Raw genomic sequence first — 25,840 nt, 5'->3', positions numbered from 1 at the left:
GATGGGGTGAAATGTGAAAGTTGGTAGAGGTATAGAACTATGGGAAGGTTGCTTCATATTTTCAGAAGAAAGCTGGCTTGCTAAGGACTGGATGGTCTCTGTAAAGTAGGTGTTGAAATTATTCGCAGTTTGGAGTGGGGTGTTTTGGTCAGCATCATGAGGAGATGGTGTACTACAGTGACCAGGTTTAAGGAGACTATTGATGCTTGACCAGAATTTCTGAGGTTGCTTTTGGTGAGTTTGTTGAAGTTTGCTATAGTAGTTCTTTTTGTCAGATAGTATAGCCTTTTTTGTCATATTTCTAAATTGTCTAAAGATTTGTCTATCAGGGGAGGTTCTGTTAGTTCTCCAATTATGCCAAGCTTTATTTCTTTGTAGTATTTTATTCTTAGTTTCAAGTGTTAGCCATGGGGCTGGTTTGAATTTTATTCTAATAGATTGTTGGGGTGCATGCTTATCTAGGATAGCAAGAAATTGAGAGTTAAAATATGTGACAGCTTCATCGAGTGGATGGGTTTTAACAGGTTTACAATCACAAGCTCTAAGTTCATTTTGGAAGAGTTCAGGGTTGAAATATTTCTTAGACTGAATTGTTCTATAGGTTGGGGTGATGAAGATATCATTTTTTTGTCTTATTATGTAGGTAAGCATGTGATCACTAAGATCGTCTGGTAAGGTACCTACCTTGTAAGTACTTGGGTCTTTATTTGTGAGTATCCAGTCTAAGGTACTCTCTTTGTTTGTAGGTTTGTTGATTCTGGTCGTTAGGTTGATTGTTTGAGTAAAACCATGGAGATTAATGTGAGTGGAGGGGTTAAAGGTATTAATGGTTTTCCAGTCATTATTAAAGTCACCTAGTACTATTGTTTCCTGTGGGTAATTTGTAGACAGCCAACCAAGAATTTCTTCAATAATTATGTTGTTATTACCAGGGGGTAAGTAGAGACAAATTATATAGAGGGATTTTTGGGGGTTAATCTGCAGTTTAGAGATGAGGATTTCAGCTTTATTTTGCAAGGGTGGGATGTCATTAATAGAGGAGATCTGGAATCCATTTTTGTAAAGGAGTGCAACTCCTCCTCCCTTACGCTTTAGGCGGTCCTGCCTCAGAATGTTGTAGCCAGGAGAAATTATTTCATTATCCTTGATTCCTGGCTTTAACCATGTTTCTGTAAGGCAGAAAATGTCAATTGAGTGAGTTTCAAGTAGAGCATGAATGTGGGCAATTTTGTTATTTATACTGCGAGTATTTAGGTGCGCTATTAGTAGGGAGTTAGTAAGTTTATTTAGACTAGTGGGATTTTGGTCAGATGTGTGGTGGTTATTTAGTGAAGCTGCTATGGTAGGGCCTGGATTAGGGTGTATGTTCCCATCCTTTAAGAGATGCTTTATGGATGAAGATATGGGGTTATGTGAGATGTTTATGAGAAGTTTCCATTTCTTTGTGTTCAGGTTCAGAAGCTTTATATGGATACATCGATGGTATTGTGACAAATAACAAGGAGAGGAAATTATGTTTATGTGCTTGTGGGAGTAGACTATATTTGGTGTGGTAATGTGTTTTGGAGGGAGGTTAGTGAGGAATAGATTGGGTTTCTCATAATGGGAGAGGAGGTAGGCAGAGGTAAGGATGGGTAAGAAGATAGATAGAAGGGAGAAATTGAGAGTGGGGACTTTGGATATAGTATGCATGCTTAAGAGAATGACAATATGAAACTTCTGTTGTGTGGTTGGAAAGGGGAATAAGAGGGCCAGTTAGGAAAAGCAGGAAGAACTATAGGAAGAAAGGAGTAAAAGCTGGTTGGGGGCGAAGTAAACAGTAGTAGAGAGTAGCAGTGACAGAGTTGTGGGAGGAAGGTGTGGTTAAGTGGAGGTTGTGGAGTGGTTAACAAGTAGGTGGGATGAGGAAGGGGTGTGGCTTAGTGTGTATAAAGGTAGGACCACTGGGGTGGGTGGGATTTGGGGGTAGGATAGGGAAGCGGAGCGGGCAGACACAAGTGAATGAGGAGTTGAGAGGAGACAATCAGAGATGCAGGTAGCTTTAGGTAAGTATGTAAGAGCAGTAGGAGGGAGGGTTTGGTAGGATGGAGGATATCCAGAAATAGGAAAGTGCAGTAAAGTGTCAGGGGAAGAATCTAGAGAGGGGTAGTGAAGTGCTGATAGGGATAGACTGAAGGGAAAAAAAGAGAGATAATAAAATGTAGAGGTTAGACAGAGATAGAGTGAATGTAAAGAAAAGAATAAGGGAGAGGGATAGGAGCACCACCTAGTGGACAACGGTGGTATAGGGGAAAATAGGGGAAGGTGTAGGAAAGAATCTGCTAGTCAGGAGCTCTGGAAAATCCAGTGGGAATGAGTTAGGTCAGACAGAATAAGAGGTGCAGGTACTATTTGGAAGCTAGAAAAGGAGGAGGAGGAGGAGGGTGGGGGAAAGCTGCTGAAACTCAGTCCCCGGGTAGCTTTTGGACACTGGTAGGGCAGAAAATTAGAGGCCTACAGCACAATAGGTATGATTCAAATAACCTACTTTCTTCCTTCTTTAATTAGAAGATGTCAGGAAATATAGTCAGGTAGATGCAGCCAAAGCAGTTTGGTCGGGCCACAAGGTCACAATAAAGCTTGAGGTTAAGGAGAGATTCAGGTCCGTGTTGAGCTAGGAACTTAGGTGAGAGAGGGAGAGAAATGTAATGGTGGAAACAAAGGTTAGCATAGTAAGCAGTGATACATAGTGCAAAGACTGTTATAACATAACTATACACACATTCTTCATACAGTGAAACTTAGTATTTGTAGGTTGATGAGCAGTGTTACAGTAGATAATATGGCTACTCTACAATAAAACCCTTATGCATTGCATTTAATACAAGACAGTACTTGAGTGTAGGCTAGGACTTAAGGACTAAGGTATTGTAATTGAGCTTTCCAAAAAACAGCAGCTAAGTTTGGATGCAATAAATTTAAAAGAAATGTCCAACAGTACACATTTAAAAAGCAGTCCTAGTTACACCTATAGTGTACTTAATTTGCAATTCCTGAGCAGGTATTTGTAGGGAGAGGGGACAGTATTGCACAGTGGATAAAATCGTGAGTTAGATTTCCATGATGGCATTTGATTTCTTCCCTTTCTTTCTCTTATTGCCTGTATTTTTGTGGTAAAACGTTATCTGTTATTAATTTAGCTGCACAGTAGTATATTCTATTTACTCCTGTTATGTCACATGAATTCGTGTTAATAGTCTTGATTACTGTGCTCACTTGTTTTATCAGACTTCTAACATTTTGGGTTTTATTAACTTTCTGTAATCTAGTTCTTTCATTGATCTTAATACGTCTAGCCATCTCTATTAAATCAAGCAACTCTTCCCTTAGATCATTTTATTCTAAACTGAGGGCACAATCTTTGTTTTCTGTTTCCTTTGGGCATTCTGCAGAAAGTTCCAGAGCATCTTCCTGTGACATATCCTCTTCAGCTGCATCCTGGGTCATCTGTTGCTCTTTCATATGGAAACTCACTGGCCTATCACTCCACAGCACTGACTGTGTCAGAGTTGTCACTATTTCCTGTTCCTTACCTTGCTGTGTAACTCCAAATGAACTTTTATACTGGTTTCCTACTGAAGGCTCCAGAGTATCTTTGTGTGGTAACTGAACATATGGTTCCTGTTCTACCTGTTTTTCCATATTTCAGGGATGCATGGTTCTATCATACTGTGATGTTACCAGAGTTGTACTTTCTATATTAAATCCATCACTTCTCCATTCATAATCCCCTTTTCTACTTTCATCCTTTTTTTTTCATATTTTTTGTATTGTAAAATTTTCCATATCTGGATGCCGTTATCTGTATTTCGCTTCAAATATCTTTGGTGGTGCTCTTTTGCATTTGAATAGTTTTGCTTTATTCTTTCATAAATATTGCACCAAATTAAACTGCTTTTTCTTTCTCATGCCCATATTTCTTCTTCAGATGTCTACTGCTGTAACTGATTCCCCTTATTTTGGGGATCCATTGTTCCACAATACTGTCACATGACCTGTGTTAGGCTTTCTATACTAAATCCTTCACTTCGCACATTTTCCATAACTTCAACTTCTATTTGTTTAACTTCTTCTTTACGATTCCTTTGTTCTACGTTCCCCCTTTGCAATCTCAGCCTTTGTAAAATGTTTACATATCTGAGTGCTTTTGCTTGCATTTCTCTTCAAATATCTTTGGCGTTGCGTTTTTGTATTGATTAGTTTAGCTTTCTCCTTTGCATTATTCTGTACTATATCAGAACTCTCTTTCTTTCCCATGCCCATCTTTCTTTGTTATACCTTTCAAACATCTCTTGGTTTTGTTGTTTATATTTTTTCACGTTCTCAGTCACTTCTTTTTTATCAAATGGTCCAAGGTTTCTTCATCTACATATTGTTCCTGAATTCAATGGAGCTCTGGAAGTTTGTGCCATAACTTCCAATGGGTGAAGCATAAGCTTTTGATAGAATCAAATTATGTCCTTACATTTCAAACAAAAATGTTCATACATGGGGAACTATAGGGCTTACTAAAGAGCTGTAAATGGCAAACTCTGCAGCACAAACCTATTTTAATACTGGTGGTATTCTTTAGGTTCTAGGTTTTAAACTGGATTTTACGTATTGGTTGCAGTGGTGGAACATTAATTGAACTTCTATAGTTGTCACTAAAGGTGTGGGTGCTCTCAGCAACCACAAGGTAAACATACAGAGTTTCATTTTTCACAAAAGTTTTATTCATTTTTTTAACTTGGTTTAGTCAGGGAAAGCAGGTAAAGATGGCAGCAGAGAATTATGGCAAGCTGACAGTGAAGCAGTTGGCTAAAGTGTGTAAATCCAAAGCACTTGTACATGCCAACCTGACTAAACAAGAAATGATTTCAGCCTTAGTCACAGCTGCAGCACAGACCAGCAGCCAGGAAGACAATCAGTCGATGGGGATGTACAGTCCTCAGAATCAGCACAGCCGGCCTTAGGCATAGGCGAACTAGGTGACCACCTAGGGCACCGTAAAAGCCGGCATCATAAAAGGCACAAACTGAGTTAACTTAAACTTTACTTCTCTCCACTTTTCAGCTGTAGCATTGTGCCCACCCCCACTTCCGTAATTAAAAGCATGATTCACCAACCACGTGTGGGCGCCGGAACCATAGAGCGAGGGGGAGGGAGCACACCCCCCCACACTTTTAAAGCAGTAAGACCTATAGGACCCATGCGTGCATTGCACGCTAACATTCAAACACAAAAGTGTGTGGTAAGGAAGCTCCGTTTTATGCAGGCTAGGTGTTCATGTACTGGAAGGAAGCTTCATTTTTATGCAGGCTGCGCTGGTCTGGAAAGAAGCTCCATTTTTATGCACGCTGTGCTGGTCTGGAAGGAAGCTCTGTTTTTATGCAGGCTGAGGTAAGGAGTGTGTGTGTGTGTGTGTGTGTGTGTGTGTGTGTGTGTGTGTGTGTGTCTGTGTGTGTCTGACAAAACTCTCACCGGTTATTAGAACATTCTACTTGCATTCTATGGGTTAGTGGAAGGCTTATGACTCACAAACTGGCAACTTTTTGCTGTGCAAGTGAGTGGCGATGTTGTGGAAGTGCTTTTATGTTGAGACAGTCTATGTAAATTTGGAACTGATATTTTTGAGAAACACATGATATGTTGGTTTTCTGGGTATATGTATGTGCTGATGATTTTATATGTTGTTCACAGACCTTTCTTTTAAGTGTGAGGTTTACTCTATGTCATTCAGATGCTTGTTTTAAGTGTGACATTTACTCTGTGTCAATAAGATGCTTATGCCTCTCACAGATTGTGTTTTGTGTGTCAAGTATTATTTCATCATCTGTTGTTACACTGCCTAAAGCCACCCAGTGTTATGATGAGCTGCCTACGGATGGGAAAAAGCTGATTTTTCTATCATGTCAGCTAGGTGATTATATTTTTTGAGTGAGATCAATGTTATAGTCACTGCCTAATGTCTAGTCAGTTTCTACCTGGAGTTAAAAAAAGGTTATGTTCAACAGCTGAATAAAGGGTTACAATAACAGATGTATTTCCTTTTAATGGGGGGGGGTCAGAGAATAATATTTAGTAGGTTAGGGTTACAATAACAGCTGTGTTTCATTCTGCATCAGTGTGTGACAATATTTTAACAACTTAGCTGACTGGTACACATGGCTTTAGTGCAGGATTTTCAATAAGTGCCACTAGCAACTGCAGCTCTCAGCAAAACTGACAGCAGCAAGTTTGAATGCAGAGCGGATAATAAGATGGAGGCATACCTCAACAGTACAGATTTTTGCAGAATGTCCAGACTTTTTCTCCTTTTTTTCATACAATTGTGTTTTTTTCTGGCAAATTAGTGGCAAATCATTAAAGACTGAAGTTAGAAATTAATGACATTTGAGTTCCAAATTTCATACCCATCAGAAAATTCCCGCTACTGCAATGCAAAATCTGTTGTTCTATCAACTTTCTTTGTTTGTAAGAGCAATATTTAAAAATTGTCCCTACTTTTGGCACTTTGTCCCACTTTTATTTATGGCTTTGTCCAGACTTCTTGCTCTAAGAGGTTGAGAGTATGGATGAAGATACTACTACTACTAACAGGGCTAATTTTAGTAGCGTGCATTTATGAATATCACTGGTCCCCACCTCAGTGTGATACACATTTCAGTGCAGCTTAACAAAACTAGAGTGCAAGGGTGCACAAGGTACTGCAATTTAAACAGTCAAGAAGAGCTACACAGCCAATCAGTTTAAACCTACTTGTTCAATTGGTTAGCTGATTACCCAGAGCACCAGCCAGCTACTGTCTCTCCCATAGTAGCACTTAGTGTAAAAGCAGTTTCTTCATACTACAATTAAGTAAAGCACTTTAATTGGCTTAACACAGTTATTTAAATAATAACAATATCATTCCACTTTCCTGGGTGTAGAATGGATAGGTAGTAAGGTCACATCTACTGAAACACAGACACAGCAGGAGACTTGGGGCGCAACTCAATTAAAATAGCAGAAGGGTGCGTAAGGCAGTGTAATTTAAACAAGAAAGCTACACAGTCATTCAGTTTAAACCTACTTGTTCCCCGGGTTACCCCATCAACAACAGCACCATGCCTTTGTCTCACAAGGCAACAATCAGTGCAAAAGGAGACATTGTAAACCGTCACTTGTTTTAGTTCTGTTCTTTTGTTGTCTGTTTCAGGGAGCAGTAATGGGAAAGAAGCAGGACATTTTGGTCTCAGTCTAATGTCCATAAGTACCTGTTTTGGTAAAACTACTGATAATCTTGTGTATTATTTTATTCATGTAAGGGCAATTAACAGTTTGTCATAACTGTCTATATCTGACCACTCAACTAAATGTATTTTGAGCTCAAAGTAATATGTGTGAATTCTCAAATTCTTGACTTGGAAATGGTGGAGCGTTGCTAGATAACATTTTCTCTGGGAATCCATTTCCTGGAAAAATAGATTTTTAGAGCTGTTAGACTCATTATACAGTACTGCCTTCCAAATGGAATGCTTCAGATGCTTGGAATAGCAACCCACACAAAGCAAAATTCAACTTACCTGTACTTAAATTATTAGTTTCCAATGGCAGCCATGGAAGTGGAGGAAATACATGCCAAATTAACTTCTCATTTGGTTCAGGTCTCTGTATATGCCAGATGTTTACATTTTTGAATAAAATGCTCAGTTAATATGCATGTGGTCAGGGAATTCATTATGTCACACATTGTTGCACCTAGGTGGCCTCCTACAATTGTGTTACCATTTGATCAGAAAGCTGCACAAAAATAATAGCTTTTGCCACCTTTGAGCTTTAATCCTTGTATTCATAATTATTTATTTATTTATTGTATTTATTTCCAGTTTTATGACCGGGGAGGTCCACTGGGCTCAAAGAGCCCGTTTTCAGTGGAGGCCCAGGGAGAAAAGCTCCAATAATACATAGTACAAGCTCCATAATACAAAGTACAATACATAGTGGAAACAGAAAAACTAAAAAAAATTTACATACAAAATAGCAAAAAGTAAACAAAAGTTAAACAGCAGCTTGGGGAAGGATTTAAAGCATATTTACATGTTTAGTGGTTGAGAACAGTAGTACAAGGTTAAATTAATAGAGAGGTTTAAATCATCGGAGAATGATATAGAAGCAACATTAGCATGGATGAGTTCTTTATGCGTGGATATTAGCATGAGTTAAACTAATACAACTGCTGTATTTATCACATTTATGTTGCAAAACCATATTATATATTTTTTTTTAATTCTCATTACTGTGTAGCACTAGACAGATATGAAACATAGTATTAATCTATTTTCACCAAGTAACACAAATAAAACGAGTGACTGTTGTACAAAACCTGGATAAAGAAGGTGAATTAAATGCTTTAAGCATTTCTGTAGCTGAAGCTCTGTAACTTCTGTAAAAGTAAATACTATCAGAATAGAATAAGCCAGTACTGATGCTCTTAAGATTTTCAAAAAAGAGTGGCATTCTTAAAAAAGATGCAAACAGAGAAAGCCATTAAAGGAAAAAAAGTACATTCTCTGAGGAAAACCTAGTATTTTTTTTATTGGACAATGTAAATTAGAAAGGCAGGACTATGTTTATATAAACACACACACACACACCTATATTTGTCAAGCCCTATCCCATATAATGTGCTTGCATGAATACTGCCCCTGTGGTACTTTGCTCATTTATTGCTTGACTATTTTTTCTTCATAGATCAAGTCCTGTAACATATTCTTTTGCACAATTTAAAAAAATTATATCTCAACTGGAAGATGTTTCGCTGATATGACCATAATGCCGGTCTTTTTTACTTATTTGAAATGGGCTACACTTTACACAGGTCTGTGTCAGACTGCAATGTTACAGCAGCAACATCTGGTAGTTCTTGCACTTTGTTCTTTTCTGCTGGTATGGCATTTCTCTGTTGAGATTTTGATGGTCTTTGCGCTGACGTGTTGCATGGTGAAGGTGTATTTGAATTCTGTGAGTAATGGACTTTACTTTCTTTCACTTCACATTCAGAATCCTCACTTTTATCATCTTCATCCTCATCACTGCAGAAGTACGAGTCACTGTCAGAGTCATATTGATCACCTTCATCTTTCCTACTTATTTTGTTAGTGTTACCTACATTACTTCTGCCTTCAGCAAGATGCTCTTCAGGACAGGATGATGGGGTAACCCGGGGAACAAGTAGGTTTAAACTGAATGACTGTGTAGCTTTCTTGTTTAAATTACACTGCCTTATGCACCCTTCTGCTAATTCATTCTACAATACTTCCAGATCATTCTCTAAGAGATCCCCTTCAGTTTTGTATGCTCAGATGGCAGTATCTGTAATGTTTATAAGCTTCCCAATCTTATACTTACAGCCGACCTTAGGCATAGGCGAACTAGGCGACCCCCTAGGGTGCCGTAAAAGCCACCATTGGAATCACTTGCTCTGGTAAGCGGTGAAAAAGCATCAATATAGTGACCTGCACAAGTATCACCCTGAGCTACAGCACCAATGGGAGGTGAAGGAGACTAATGACCACTTTATAGTACAGTAGCATAGGTGACAAGGGGGTTTACATGAACAGCTCCAACAGGTGGTGAGGTGTACATACAGACTGTCACTGTCTAGCATGTAAAATTGAAATCCTAGTTTTGTCTCCTATTTCTGCAGATTCAGCTGTGGTGCAACATGTGCAGCCTCTGCAGCTGCCTTAGACTGCTCTGGCCAATGCACCTAGTGCTGGGTCATGGGGATGGTCACCCTATGCAACCACCTTAGATTACAAGGTGTTTGCCACAGTATGACTGATTTTTCATGCATTTAAACATTGAAAGAACTGGAGTGGATTTTGTGAGAGTGACCTATCTGTGGGCGTGGCTCAAATATGGGCGTTCCTTGAATATGGTGTGGGTGGGGCTTAAGGGGCGCCAGAACAGTACTTCGCCTAGGGCGCCGTTTCAGCTAAGGCCGGCCCCGAGAATCTGGACAGTTCACCTTTTCCTCAGAGGACTTAAAAACCCATCTGGAGTTAAAGAGACTTGAACTGGAGGCAAAATGTATGGAATTAGAATCAACAGAGAGACTGTGGATTTTGGAGGCTGATGAAAATGAGAAGCAGTGTCAACATGAGAGAGAGATGCTGATTTTTTGACAGAACATGGAGCTAATGGGAAGGGAATAACCAAACTTCAGAAGCAACAAATTTCTTCCATGGTACACAAAAATGATAATTTTGATATTTTTATTCATATATTTGAAAGAGCATGTAAAGAGTATGATGCTGACCAAGGGCTCTGAGAACAGTTCTTGACCCCCCTTAATCCATGGTAAAACTGCTGTTTCTAAATTGCCTGATACTGATTGTTTAAATTATGACAAGGTTTAACAATGTTTACTTGAATGTTTTTAAGTTAACACCTGAAGCTTACAGAAAAAAATGTGAGCATAGACATAGGGCAGATGAAAGTGTGTGTGATTATATTGCTGAGCTAAGCACTTATTTTCAGAGATTGGTGAGTGAGTATCAGGTCACCACTTTTGGTGAGGGAACAATCCATTAGCTCTGCCTGAGAACATGAGAATCCAGTTGGCAGACCAGGAGTGCAACTCTGCAGATGAACTGGGGAGAAAAGGGGATCTGTACTTGGAAAGCAGGCAGCCACTGCACAAGAAGGTGATACCAATTGCTGCACATAGATATAAGGGAACTCATGATGGTCAACCAAAACCACCCCAACAGAGGCCAGCAGTAAAATGGGGAGTCACTAGTTCAGGTACACAGGCAAGATCAGTGTTTAGGGGCTATTTAGCATACAAATGTCCACTGAAGCAAGGTGGGGAACAAAAGGTGAGGGAGTCAGCAAGTGGGAATAATAGCATGTCAGTGGCGGTAAGCTGTCTGGGGACAATAAGGGTACCAAACTATCACTGGAGTTTCTATACTATCTTAGTGGATGGAAAACAGGCCACTGCCAAGAGAGACACAGCCTCTGACATAACCATTGTGAAGCCTTCAGTGGCTAAAGAGGAGCAGTACTTCCTTGTGCAGTCCGCTCTAGTCATAGTTTTAGGAAGGACCCTATTCCAAATACCTTTGTCCAGGGTTTACCTTGTTTGGGAGGGTGGAAAATGAAGCAAGAAGGTGTGATTGAGGATATCCCTGCAGATGATTTGATAGAGAATGATTTTGATGATGCTATATCATGTGTACATGCAGTTACAAGCAGTCAGGCTTGGAGACAGCATGTAGGTCTGGTAACTTGGGGAGATCCAGACAGACCCCACACCTGAAGCCAGAGCTGGTGATTTGGCTATTTCAGGGAGGGAGCTACCCTGTAGCAGTGGGCCTGAATGTGACCCACAGTTTCTGATTGGTACTGATTTTCCCTTGGACAGGGTGACTGCAAGGGCAGAGGTGAGGAAGTACACAGGCTATCAGTAAGGCATCACTGTCAGAAGATACCAGACATCCTGTGGAAGGGGAGCTGGGAAGGGTCACAAAGGTAGAGTTGAGACAGGCTCAACTCTCAGACCCTACATTATGAAGTTTAAGGGAAGTAGCTAAGGAGGCACCTGATTCACATGGAAAAGGAGATTCTGTATACTGGAACAAAGGGTTAATGTATAGAGTGGACCCCTGAGGGAGGGCTAGAGGGTGACTTAATACAGCAGTTGATAGTGCTCACACCCTATCATCTGGCACTTCTAGCCATAACTCATCACATATGCAGGTCATATGGGCATAAAGTGTATCAAGAGACATATTCTGCAGAACTTTTATTTGCCTGGGATTGCAAGGGATGTAACAGGGTACTTCAGAACCTGTGAGCAGTGCCAAAATGTAGGCAAGGCTGGAGACAAGGTCAAAGCTCCTTTTATGCCTTTGCCTGTGATTGGGGAACCATTTCAGAGGGTAGCTATGGATATTGTGGGGCCTCTAAGTACCCCAAGTTCCACTGGGTAGAACTATATCTTAGTGGTAGTAGATTATGTTACTTGGTACCCTGAGGTGGTGGCTGTGTCCTCCATTGAGGCAGAGAAGGTGGCAAATGCTGTGTTAGATATTTTCAGCAGGGTAAGAGAAATACTGTCTGACAGTGGTGCCAATTTCATGTCAGACCTGCTGGCTTTTCTGTGGGAGCACTGAGAGCACTGTGGGGTGAAACACCTAAAGACTACCCCCCTACCACCCCCAGGCTAATGCTCTTGTTGAGAGGTTAAACTCTACACTGAAGACCATGCTAAGGCCATTTACAGACCAGTTTAAGAGAGAATGAGACAAATATTTGCCCCATCTGCTGTTTGCTTAACAGAGAGGTACCCTAAGAATCCACAGATTTTTCACCCTTTGAGTTGCTGTATGCACACAGGGTGAGAGGGCCCTTGGATTTGATTCATGATGAGTGGGATGATGAGTGTGATTCCCACATGAATTGTGTTTTTGCATATGCTCTAAACCTTAGAACAAGGCTTAGGGAGCTCATGGGCTGGCCCAGCAGAACCTGGCAAGAGCCCAACAGCAGAATAAATCCTGGTGTGACAGGAATGCTGGAGCCTGAGAGTATGCTATGGGATAGCAGATTATGGTACTCATTCCTGTCAGACACAATAATATGCAGACATGTTGGGAAGGACCCGTCAAAGTAGTAAGGAAGGTCAGTGATGTTAACTACATGGAAAAACTGCTAGGCAGGAGGCAAAGGCACAAACTGTAGCATGTCAACATGATGAAGCCTTTACCATGATATGGATGCCCTTGTGCTGAGTATTTGTAGTTGGTGGCAGGAGGAGTCTGAGGGAGCTCTGATGACTTATATCCTCAGTGAGGCTTGGACTGATACCTCAGTGGAAGAGGTAGCAACGTCTCAGTGGCTAGTCCCTACCCGGGTTCAAGAAATCTGAGCAGTGTTACAGGAGTTTTGAGATATGTTCACTGCGAAACGCAGGTGCACCCACCTGCTGCAGCACCATAACAATACAGGACCCCAAAGACCTATCAAGCAGGCCCCTTACAGGTTGCCTGTGCAAGTCAGAAAGACTCTGATGGATAATGCAGGCAATGTTAGAAGTGGGAGTAATGCAGGAGTCCAGCAGTCCCTGGGCCTCCCTAGTGGTGCTGGTACCAAAGAAGGATGGCAGCACCAGGTTCTGTGTGGACTACAGAAAAATAAACAATCACACAGAGTCAGATGCTTGCGCCATGCCTAGGACAGATGAAGCCTTAGAGCAGCTGAAAGGAGCAAAGTATCTGACCACTATTGATCTGACCAAGGGCTACTGTCAGGTGCCCTTGACTCCCACTGCTAGAGAGAAGTCAGACTTTGTGACTCCTTTGGATTATACAAGTTCAAGAAGACGCCTTTTGGGATGCAAAATGCCCCAGCAACCTTCCAGCAGCTGGTAGATTGTATCCTAGCAGGAGAAGGAGATTATGCCCTTGCTTAGCTGGACAATATAGGATCATAGGATCATAGGATGTTACTAGACTAATGGCACCATGGCCCTTACAAGCCTATCCAAGTTCAAACTGTGTTCCCAAATGCGTCTGGTTCAAGCAGACATTAAAATCAGCACCTATTGCTGCTGTCCAAGAGGGACACAGGTGGAACCTCCAGGGTGAATTTAAAGTTACCCATCCAATCGTCCAAATTGTACTTAAATAGGGTCAATGAGGGACTTTGTTTATCAAGAATAGGAAGCTTCTTCCAAAGGTGGGCCAACCTCTGTTTGACAAATCTGTCTGTCTAGGAAGTTCTGTTGATGTCACATACCAGCTTAAACTTCTTTGAGTGAGTGAACCGTGTGCCATTTCACTTGCAGCTGTGCAGCATTTCCATCAAAGCTGGGTCAGAGATTGCTCTATATTCAAGGCATAGGCTGCCTCTGGGCAGTCTGTATGACACAGAGTAAAGTAGCAATGATTTCAGTCTGTCGGCAAAAGACAGATCTTGAAGGCCCTGGCTATATAAACTGCTTTATCTCATACTATTATTAATTCACATAATAAACCTTGTTGATATGGCCCTTATGGCTTACACATTTTGATTATTTATTTGTTTAATATTTATTTACTAATAAAGTCCAACTTGGCATTTGTGTGGGAGGACATGTAGACTCCATAAAGAAGGCACCCCAACCAAGAATCAAACCAGAGAACCTCTTTCTGTGAGGTGACAACACAAACCACTGCACCATTGGGTATTGCCATCTACAGACATTGCTGGCAAGAGCACTTTCAGCATGTCAGGGAGGTCCTGGGCAAACTGCAAAGGGCAGAGTTGACTATTAAGCCCAGTAAGTGTCAAGTGGGTATGGCAGAGGTCTCCTACTTGAGACATAGAGTGGGGAGTGGTAAGATCAGGCCAGAACATGCCAAATATGAAGCAATTCAGGCATGGCTTCCCCTGTTACCAAAAAGCAGGTGAGGGCATTCTTGAGAACAGCAAGATACTATAGAATGTTTGTTCCCAATTATAGTACAATAGCTGCTCCCCTCACAGACCTGACAAGAAAAAAATAGGGCAGATAAGGTTGTGGGGACCCTAGCCTGTGAGCAGGCATTCCAAAAGCTTAAAGGAGTTTTATGGGGACACCCTGTGCTAGCCAGCCCTGATTACAGCAAAGAATTTGTTGTGCAGGTGGATGCTTCAAATCATAGTGTGGGAACTGCACTGAGCCAAGTTGCCTCAGAGGGAGAAGAGTACCCTGTTGTGTATCTCAGCTGTAGACTCCAATCTAGGGAGGAATGTTATGCAGCTATAGAAAAAGAATGCTTAGCCATAGTATTGTGACTGCAAAAACTTCAGCCCTATCTGTATGGAAAGAAATTTACTGTGGTTACAGAGCACAATCCCTTAACATGGATATATTGATACAGCCAGCAAAATGCCAAGTTATTAAGCTGGAGGCTAGAGTTGCAGGCATATGACATGACAGTTCAGCACCATAGCAGTGTCAGCAATGCCAATGCAGATGGACTGTCAAGGCAGGTTATGGGTTAATGTGCTCCCAGAAAGGCTAATTTCTATCAAGCAATGTTCCTCCAAGGTCACTTGGAAAACTATCTTGAGTCTTCAAAGGGGGTAGTGATGCAATGATTAGGAGGTAGTGCCAGCTGTGCCAGGGGGAGGGTAGAACATGTGTATCATATGCCAGCATACCAGCCTAGCTAGCTGGGGTTTTGTAAAGAATTATATGTCATTTGAATATCAAACTGATTCATACAGATGCTTGTGTTAAAAATGTAAACTTGCTTGTGTTAAAAATGTATCAACAGTGGGCCCTGTTGGACAGAAAATAGTTATATATGCATATCAGACTGTATTGTTGTAACTGATGAAATGCATATATTTTAACAGAGGATACTGGAATGGAAGGGGTTAAGCTCACCCAGCAAGCTTTAGGAAAAATTGGCTGAAATTAAATGATTTGGTTTAGGCCATAAAGATTTTATCTCACATGTCTGAATGCAGCCAGAGACACAATGTCTGAGAAAAGCCTGGGCTGGGATCTTGCTCTGTTGTCGTTAGTGGTAAACTAATTGCTACCCTGGGTTGTCAAAGAAAGGCTTGTAAGTTTCTGCAGGAAGGCTGGGACTGTTGGAATTGTTTTACAGTTTGGAGATGGTGTAATAAACCTTGGTTAAAGTTCTATGTGTGTATTGTGACACATCAATGCCAGATCCTTGCTCAGTTCCTAGTGAGAGGGTAGTGTGGGAACCACAACATCAGGTGACCAGATGTAATGTCATTCTGTAGCCAGCACTGAAATTGTATTTGAATACTAGTGAGAGATGTTAGGAGTGCACTCTGTTTTTGACCTGACTAGACACTCATCTACTTTCATCTTTCCTTGCTATAGTAAGTAACTAGGCATGAGTAATTCTTCAATGAGATAAAAAAATATCGTGAGATTAGCTAAATGTTTTTTTTTTCTGTATCTCTCTGATTATTTCCATCTGTGCTGGTTTTTTTATAGTCCCTATGATTGAAACTCTGGTGTTTATTGTAAATAGATATCCAGGATTTTCATGTTTATTTTTAATTTATTATTAAATATATATAAACCTTTCATTGTGGCTGGTCTTTTAGAAAATATTTAACCTTTAAAAGTACTTGCATTTATTTAGTGGCACTGTGGCTCTACATTCCTGATTTCTGAAAGTCTTGTTACTTGTTTAAAAACTATTAATTGTATAAGTATTAATTGTACTAAATGTAGTTGGGTACCCTGGTAAGATCCTTAAAGTAGTTGGTTTCAGGTGTTCAGTTGGCAGTAAATCTACCTTATAGTCTGGATGGAGGTGGCAGAGCCAGCCTTTTCAAGTGTGTGTGTGTGTGTGTGTGTGTGTGTGTGTGAAAAATCAAATCTCAAACAGAGTGTGTGTGTGACAGCTAATTTAAACATGGACAATGAGAGCACTGATTTCACAGAGAGGGTGGTGGAGGATTTGGCTTGGAATACCCAGCAAAGGACTTAGCTGTATAGTGGCCAGTAGCAAGTCTTAATTGAGGCCTAGAGAGAAATCCCAGCCCCAGGACTGGAGTGTGCATTCTCTTTGAGTTCTTAAGGGAAATTGCACTCTGTGCAGAGGGCTACATCTGAAAATACTGTGTGTGTCTATTTTTCACACAGTGAGCATTCCCCACTTGTGGCAGTGGTGAGGATTGAGGATCCTTGATCACTGGCCCAGAGGAGGGACATCACAACAGTAAATGTAGTAACCATTACATTTGTAATATTTTTTGTAAACAGCTAAAAATATCTCACCAACCACTCAAGTTATACATGTAACATTAGTAGCATTTTATTCATGCAACTGAAAGCTTTCATATGAGGCTAAACAGTTCTGTCTGTGCTATGTCATTATCAAGATATGTAGAAAAGTTTGAAAATTATGAAAATATAAATAAATAAATATTATATGAACAACAGTAAATATCTCTTTACCTGTACTTGACAGAGGTCAAATGTCAACACATTTGTTTGCCATTATGTAAGCTTTAAAATGAAATGCTTTAATACATTGTATGTAGCATGGTTTTAAAATGATTGCAAATATGATCAAATAATATTTGACATCCAGAGCTGTCAGTGGGATGTAACTGCAGAAACATCTGCAAGCATCATCTGGCTGTATGAACACAAATTTGCATTTGAAGTTTTCAACTGTTTTTTTTTCTTAGGCAATTTTTTTTTCTTTTGTTTAATTTCTCTCTTAATCTTTTTGAATATCTTCTATCTGGAAATTCTGGGCCTCTTGCATAACAGTAGTGATAAATAATTTCTTTCTTAATTCTCAGTAGTGTACTCTGTTATCATTGTGGCTCTGTTTTGGTCTGTGTGGCTTTTGTGGACTATTATTTCCTTCTATAACATGGGGCCATCCTCACCCTGAGCCTGGCTTAACTCCCATTCTAAGAATGTTTCCATGCCTTAAGGATTCTACATTGCCATTTTTTTCCAGTCCTGGCACCAGTGCATCTACCACAACTGGACACTCTTTTATCCTGGGACTTGTGTACTCAGCTCTCTTTTTTATTTTTAACCTGATTCTGTCCATGATATATTCTATATAAAATGCTATATAAAAACAGTCTATATATCTGTGTCATTGTGGTAAGATTTTGTAAAAATAAGGTCCACCTCATGAAGGTACTCACCAAGACTTGAGGATGAATTCAGTTATAGGAATATTACTCTCCTTTGTTTGCTGATTTTATCATCTGTCCATCCAGACACCCTGAGATCTGCCATATATGATGTGTAATGTTACTCGAATTACTGACAATAAAGTTTCAAAAATAAGCTACACTGGGATTTAAACCCACACAGAGGCAAACACCAGTCAGTTTCCAATATTGCTTAACCAGTTGAGCTAAGGAATATACCAGTTTATTACATGTTTTAAAAGCAGATATTGTGGAATAGTAGTAAATCTAGTATCTTTGAAGTTTGTCAGTTAAAATCAATACTTCTGCATAATGTTTACACTGGCCCAGTATAGTTGCATATAACCTCAAAATGTATCAACATGTGAATGCTAACTTTAATGGATAGTACAAAATGTACTCCTTGTAAACTGCTATTATTAATACAAATACCCACGGAATACACTTGAAACACAATTCATCACATAAACCCATATGCTTACTACAGACATGTATGATAATGTAGGTGTCAGTGTGGACTATGTAACCTACTGGCTGGTGTCAGACCTCTGGGACTCTTGGTGCACATCTCCTCTGTCATTCTGATGTAGGTCATCATAGTAGTGGTGGATATGCATGCAAGTTCTGTAAATCCCAGTATGTCTACAAGACTCCTTTGCAATCTGGTTCCATCCTCTACTCACATGTAGCATAGACAGTGAGCATCTGCATCATCTAGTCGTTTGGCCATTTCAGTGCCCAGACTTGCTGAATTCTCCTCTTTGTCAATATCATCATTAAAGCATTTGTATGTTGAAGAAAAATTGCTTACAAAAAATGCTAACTGAAGTCCCACTCAGTTTGCAGGTAGCAATGGTATGATAAGAATATGTATCAATAGTACATTTTAAAGATGGTGCATATAGAATGGTATTAGACTAATAGAGGGCATTGAGCATGTGTTAGAAATATTCTTGTTTATTGATAATTCTTCAGCAGTTACACTGACCATTGCACACTTATGCCAAGTTATTGGTTAATGAACCATGATTTGAGAACTTATGCGGATATTCACAAATGAGATCCTAAAACATTGAATGCTAATGAACTTTATTAATTATGTATGGCACAAATGGTCCTGAAAAGGTATGTTTGCTTAGTTTGCTTCACTCTGAGATATAGCTGAATTAGAGCTGTCAGCTGATTGCATTGCTGTAGTGGAATACAGTGCTATTATACATACTTATGTTCACATTACTCTGTGGAAAACAACTAAAATATGTTTTCATTCATATGTTGTTTGAAATTCACTGCGCTACAATGTGTCAGTTACATAAAGGAGGGATATAAACCTCCAAAATATGCATGCATATGTGTATATTTCCATCAGTAACAAGGTTGTTTCCCCCATGTGCAACTGTAGGGATAAAAACAAATCATCTCCAATGAACTACCGATAAGGCTGGAATCAAAATATATCTGTAGCTAATGCAGATTAACTTGTAATATCTGAAGTGTGTTTGCAGGAGCCAATGAATTACTGAGTTGTCTTCATGTTGTATATTCAGTGATTGATCTATGGATACTCTCTAGTTCTGAATCATATAGCAGTAGTTGTGATTACATTCAATGGGCTATAGGCAACTTTAGGATGGCTTAGAATTTACATTTGTTCTTGTTGTGATATGAAATCATGACTCCATAACAGGTTATGTTCAAACGCTGTTGTTTTATTGCGTCATGTATGGGCAGACCTAGCATATATGATAAATGCTGAGGAGGGGCACTATAGATCTAAGGAGGTCTGCAAGCAAAGTTGCTCTGAGGTGATCTTTTGTGCAGCCAACTAACTCCACTGCTATGACAGGGCAAGGAATGGTACTGGAGGTGGGCCAAAATTGCCTCCAACAGATGAGATAATGATGCTTTTGGCATCCCAACATACCACCTGCCAGAATCATTGGGTACCTAGTGAGATATTAAGGCAGGTGTCCAATGTTCACAAACACTGCAACCTACACCAATTCTTGTTGAAGGACGTTATTTGATAATTCTTATCGTATTGCTATATTTGTATTACAGCAGCTGAATTATGCCATTGACATGACATGGCAACACACCTGATGTGGATGCACAGCTTAAGTGTTATAGCATGTTATCTTACCAGCATAGTACATACATAACATTGTCAATGTGATGTTGTAGTATCATCTAGGCCCATCAATATATGAACAGCAACAACACATCACATAAGTGTCTCTATATCCATGAACCATAATTATTGTGCTCCTTTGTCTCCTGTTAATACTGTAGAATACACTCACATGTCATTGTCTATGTGCCATTTTAATCTACAGATACATCATCACAAGACATGGGTCAGGAAGCATTGTCCACAGACACGTCTAGGAAGGCTGTTCATACTGTTGTTATTATGCAGCACAGTTAAGCACTCCTGTGGTTTATGATATTAATGTAGACTTGCTCTCTATAGAGGTATAACTGTACGACATGTGCACCATGTGTCACTTAAGTGTCTCCATATATTGTTAATGTGATCAATAATTGTTGTGTGCCTCTTCCTCTTGTTATGGCTGTGGAGTATGCTCACATGATCATTTGTTTGCCATTTTATAATATGGGATCTGCTTTACATTGGCTGATACATTCCCCAACCAGGGAGGGCATACCTGGTAAGGCAGTCTATATTATTGCTAGCGTTCACTATCGGTTATTACATATGTGCCCTTCATGACTAATGTAGTCTTGTTCAACTGCACAGGATACCTGCAATTGGAATATCACCACTGCCCATCCAGTATGTGTATATCTTATTTGCTGAGAGTTATACCTCAGGTTCAATGCTACATGATGCCTTGTATATGCTTACTACAGAGTGGTGCACATTTATTTTTTACATGACAGTGTCATTACCACCCTCACTATTAGCAGTGGAGCTAGAGGAGGACATGTCAGGTGGTTTTATTAGTTGTAGTGACATTATCTGTTATACGTGATTGATATATAACTGACATGGCACATTAATGGTAACTGGCATGTAACAGAGTTACACAGGGATCCTGAACCACCCACGGCTATGGTGACCTGATAAGTACAGATAATCATTACCATTATCATATAGTTGTCAAAATGTTAATACTATGCTGCATCATTTGACTTTTGTGAATGTATATGACATGTGCCATCTGTCTCTTTTTGTATCACATCCACTACCTGCCTCCTTCAGTAGTTCTTCCACTGATCATGAGATTGGATGTGATGTGCCTCACTCTGATTGTACAACCAATGATATAAAAACCACTAGATCAGGTTCAATGTCTGGCCTAGAAGGTAACAGACATGTGGTTCAAGGTGTATAGCCTCTAATAGGGAGAATAATGATGCTGGCTCTTCTGATGATGTGGGGACATCAGATGACAGATATGGTGAAGATTGTGATCTACTGTCCCATGCGTGAATCATCCCTATAATGGACCAATACTGTTCATCAGACTACACGTGGGAGATGTAACTGCATAGATGTGTATCAGAGGGTGTTCACCTACTATTACAGGCAAATACATGTTAACAGTGACATCATGGCTCTGACCCGTGGACACCTGCTTGTGCCACCAATCATGTAGCACACCAGCTGTGTGTGGCACATGAAGTTTAATAGTGCAGACATGGAGAGGTCATAGCAGAACTGCCTGCTCAGCTTGACAGTGTGGTATCTGTTGCAAGCTCTTCTGAAAGCCTCGTTATGGCAGTGTTAGAGCAGTGTCATAGTACGGACCAGGTGTTACATCCCTTAACTTTACTGAGCAGATTCCCTTGACTGAGGAGATCCAGACCTCCTCTCATTAGACACACAATGGCCTTTAAAAGTCAATGCCTGTGCTGCAATGTGCATGCATGTCTGCAATTGATCATACAACTGCAAGTGCAACAGACACATTCAACCAGACACATCACACTACTGATCCTACCCACATCGTGCCCCACAGATTTAGTGTCATGACATCCAGCTCCTTAGTCCTCCATTGTGAGCTATTTCCAGATATGTCAATGTGAGCCTTCAGAGAGGCAGCCCTAGACTCTGTTAGAGTAATACTGATGGTTGATGCATTCTATGTCAAGTTGTGTCTTTCTGACCTTGTGGGAATGATGACCACTGTGCTGACCACTGATTAATTAACCTGCATGTAGTTTGTCACATGTTTGATACCACAGGAGTTTTATGATCATTTCTGTGACCTAGGTGATTATATTGCAGTCATGATATGTGTATTTATTTATCATTAGCATATGTTAGTACAGCTATTGATGACACTAATGCTTTATGTGACAATCTTCATGCTTCGATGTATCAACAAAATAGCTGCATGTTCCATTCAATGTATTCTTACCTCTAAGTAAGTCCGGTTGCAGCAACAACCTGTGCATCAAAGTGTTGTCTTTTGTCTGATGTTCCATGTCAGGCATGGGATATGAGACTTTTTTTTTGGCTAATTCTTGGGGTGTTTGTAATTGTTCATGCTATTGTATGCTGTTTACTGTATTGTACCACATTGTTACATATCACACATCACTATGAGTGATGCATCACTGTTAGTGTAAAGCTCCTGCGTTTTGGTAATGTTTGTGCTGATACATTCTCATGCATTGCATGGGTCTAGATTTTTGTGGTACTGGCTATTTTATGGCTACCTTCCCATGCTAGTTATCTGTATGATGATATTATACATATGCAATGACACTTTCCATTGTTCGCACCTCCTCCATACCATACATTTGCCTATGTGGTTCTCTTTGATGATGTGCCTTTCTGAGAGACTTCCAGGGTTGATGTTTCCTTTCTATACATTCAAATATGTTCCTTTCTGAGTGTTGTGTATATGTTCTTACATGAATAACATATGATTCTGTTGGGTATAATGTTCAATGTGCACAATTAATGATTTCTTTCCATTACTCGTACTCTGTGCTGCTGGTGTGGGGCAGCAAGTGAATATCACTGATTACTCTGTGTATATTGGTACATGTAGCTTGTTATTACTCAAAGGTGTGTGTCAGATGCTGATGTATTGTCTGAACTAAGGCATATGGCCACATCCTCTATCACCCTTGTCTATTTCTTCTCACCTCTGTGTTCTTTTTATCTTCCTATGGCAGCTCTGATAGCTCAACATCAGACATATTAGGTTCTTGGGGTACATTAATCACATCTGCAGTTGGCAGGCCGCTATGTTTTGATGATATCATGCTGTGAAGCCTAGTATACATGGTGAATATCTGTGATGTCTTTTCTTGTGCATATTGTAGTGCACCACAGAGTGTACCCAGACATCTAAATCTTGCTTTTAAGGTGCCAAAACATGATCGGTGCTGTTCCATGTCATGGTGTGTACTGTGTTGCATGCATTCTCAGCAGGGGTTTGTGTGGCTCTGTATGATGTCATTAGCCAAGGCTCCAGTGTATAACCACAGTCACGTTCTTTCAAGGGATGAGAAGGAATATTTATTCATCATGCTTCCTGTGGTAATGTCTGGCTACTGCTTGCTGTAGAGTGGAGGTCATGTACTTACCTAATAGGACCACTCTGGTATTTCACCATGTTGGAAAGCAGACTTGAGGCATTTTCCTTCCATATTGTTGCATCATGCACACTACCAGGGTGTGTCGCCATGATATTTTTAATGAGGCCTTCTGCAGATCACACCAACTGACAATTTGGCAATGGCCAACTCTTTCTATTGATGCATCATTCAGCATCAAGTACAACTGAGGTTTTGACTGAGATGTGGGTGCAGTCTATAGTACTGAAGACATGGAGAAAGTTGGCTATGGCAGTGAACTGTTGCATTACATTTCTGCATTGCACATCTGTTGTTGGGAAGCGGCTATATTTATCTGCCTTATGTACATTGCAGCCAGGAATTGTTCAAGAATGCAACTGTCAGCTGTCTGGACCAGCTTTATGGAATCTTCCATATACTGCTGAAATATCTCAAGGGTCAGTATACCTAGACTAAGACACACCTTTTTTTTTACAGGTACTGGATTACCCCACAGACTACAAGCACACATCTTTGATGCACACATCATGCACAGAGCCTGCCCCAGCTCTGTCTAGTCTGTATGTATCTATTATTTCCTGTTCTTATAGATGGCTCAACTACAGGCTGGTTCTGTGCCTGGCTGGCTGGCTTCTGGGATGTAGTTGTAGATTGTCCACTATTATGGCTTGCAGCACCCCAGCTTACTGTAGTGCAAGAAATTAAGCATATATGGCCTCTGCACTGCCAAGTACTTTCAAAAAATTGTTGGCAAAGTACTGTGTTATATTTAAAGTGTGTTGGGTGCACCCATTGTGTTTTGGAATCTGAGAGACATGTGGAGTCTGCAGTTATCTTACAATGAACAGCTAGTTACTTGGTTTTGTTTTAGCATACATTATGGAATCACTTCTCTGATGCACTGATGTCTTCCTTCAATGTGCTGTGCTGTCCACAACTTTCTTTTGGAATGTGGCCCATAGTATTTGCCTTATTATTTAAAGCTTATCTGCAAAGATCTGATACCACCTCCTTTTGTTGTAATTATATTCAGTTCTTATAAAATGAGCCTAATGACCCTAAGATATATATATATATATATATATATATATATATATATATATATATATATATATATATATATATATATATAGTGATATGCTGCTATCCCTGCAGCATAAACCATCTCAGTCATTATGGTTGCATATTATCCATAAAGCTCAGCTAAGCATAATTCTATTTTTCTATCCATGTTTTGACATTGTTACTTGCTTCTTGAACTAGATGTTGTAAAATATTCTTGCATCTGTAAATATGTATATATACATATATATATATATATATGAGGAAACACCAAGGCGAAATATCCCAAGAAACGTAAAAACAACCAGACCCCAATGGAAGGAACACGAAAATCCAAGTTCACAAGCACAATGGAATAGCACCTCAAGAGTCCAAAATCTCAGGCTCTAAAAAGCATAAGTTGTAATAACCAATAGGTATTGTTTAAAAACAATTTTGTTTATTATGTAGGTGAGCGCTTTCGCGGGTAGACACACCCGCTTCATCAGACAAGATGCAAAAAATAAAGTAAGATTTTAAATACACTGGGTGAGATAATTCCACCCAATCATTCCTACATAATCAATAACGTAACTTCCTGTGAAGTTACGCAAACACATGTTTAATAAACTCCATTTAATTAAAACAGTATAACTTTCCTTAGTTAAAATATTAAAAGCATTAAACATTTCAAAAGTCTAAGCGTGCACACTTGTAAACAATCTATGTTCTCCCGCAGCCACGGAACTAAATCCGAGGCTTTAGTTAATGCCACAATCCCTGTAGCAATGAAGGCTGATCGCAACTGCTAGTTGTTACTAAAAAATAATCATCACAGTGATATCTTGCTTACATTTAACATCTAATAATCTGAACAACACCATTTAAAATTGTGAGTTTACAATTTACCTTATATCCACTCCTTATATACTGTAACACATTGCATAAACGTACATCCATGCTCCTTGTTCAAATAATCCAAAGGTATATGTAAAATAGTTATTGTGGGATTGTCAGTACTGGACGCTCACTTCAATGTTTGCGTGATCCTGTTATACTACGCGAAAAATGGCGTCTCTACTCCTTGATGCGCATGTTCAACCCCAATAATGCGTACGGTAACATATTAGCAACGCACATGGACTAAAATACAAAAAATACAAAAAATGCAAAAACTATATATAAAACCAATGATATGGGTAAAATAAGATGAAAAAAATGAATCTACAATTTAAATCAATTAAATAATAAGGTCTGTGTTCAGACACCTGGTATATGGTGTCTATAAGATGTAGCTACCCAAGTTTAACAGCTACTCATATAAACTAATATAGATGTATGAAATCTTGAAATGTTCACAATTGAATAAGATCTTTGAATATATTCAAACAAATGTTGCAAAACCATCCTACATACTAGGAAATAGGATTGCCACTGGTATATAATGTAAAAATGTAAAAATATAAAAATATACTGCAATATCTATAGGCACCTTCTTTTAAGATGTGGTTTAATAGAGACAGTGTCATTC

This window comes from Protopterus annectens, chromosome 5.part0 (genome assembly GCF_019279795.1).
Source record: "Protopterus annectens isolate FY-2018-M chromosome 5.part0, PAN1.0, whole genome shotgun sequence".
Classification (NCBI taxonomy): domain Eukaryota; kingdom Metazoa; phylum Chordata; order Ceratodontiformes; family Protopteridae; genus Protopterus; species Protopterus annectens.
The sequence above is the reverse complement of the archived record's forward strand: the minus strand, read 5'-3'. Positions refer to the sequence as shown.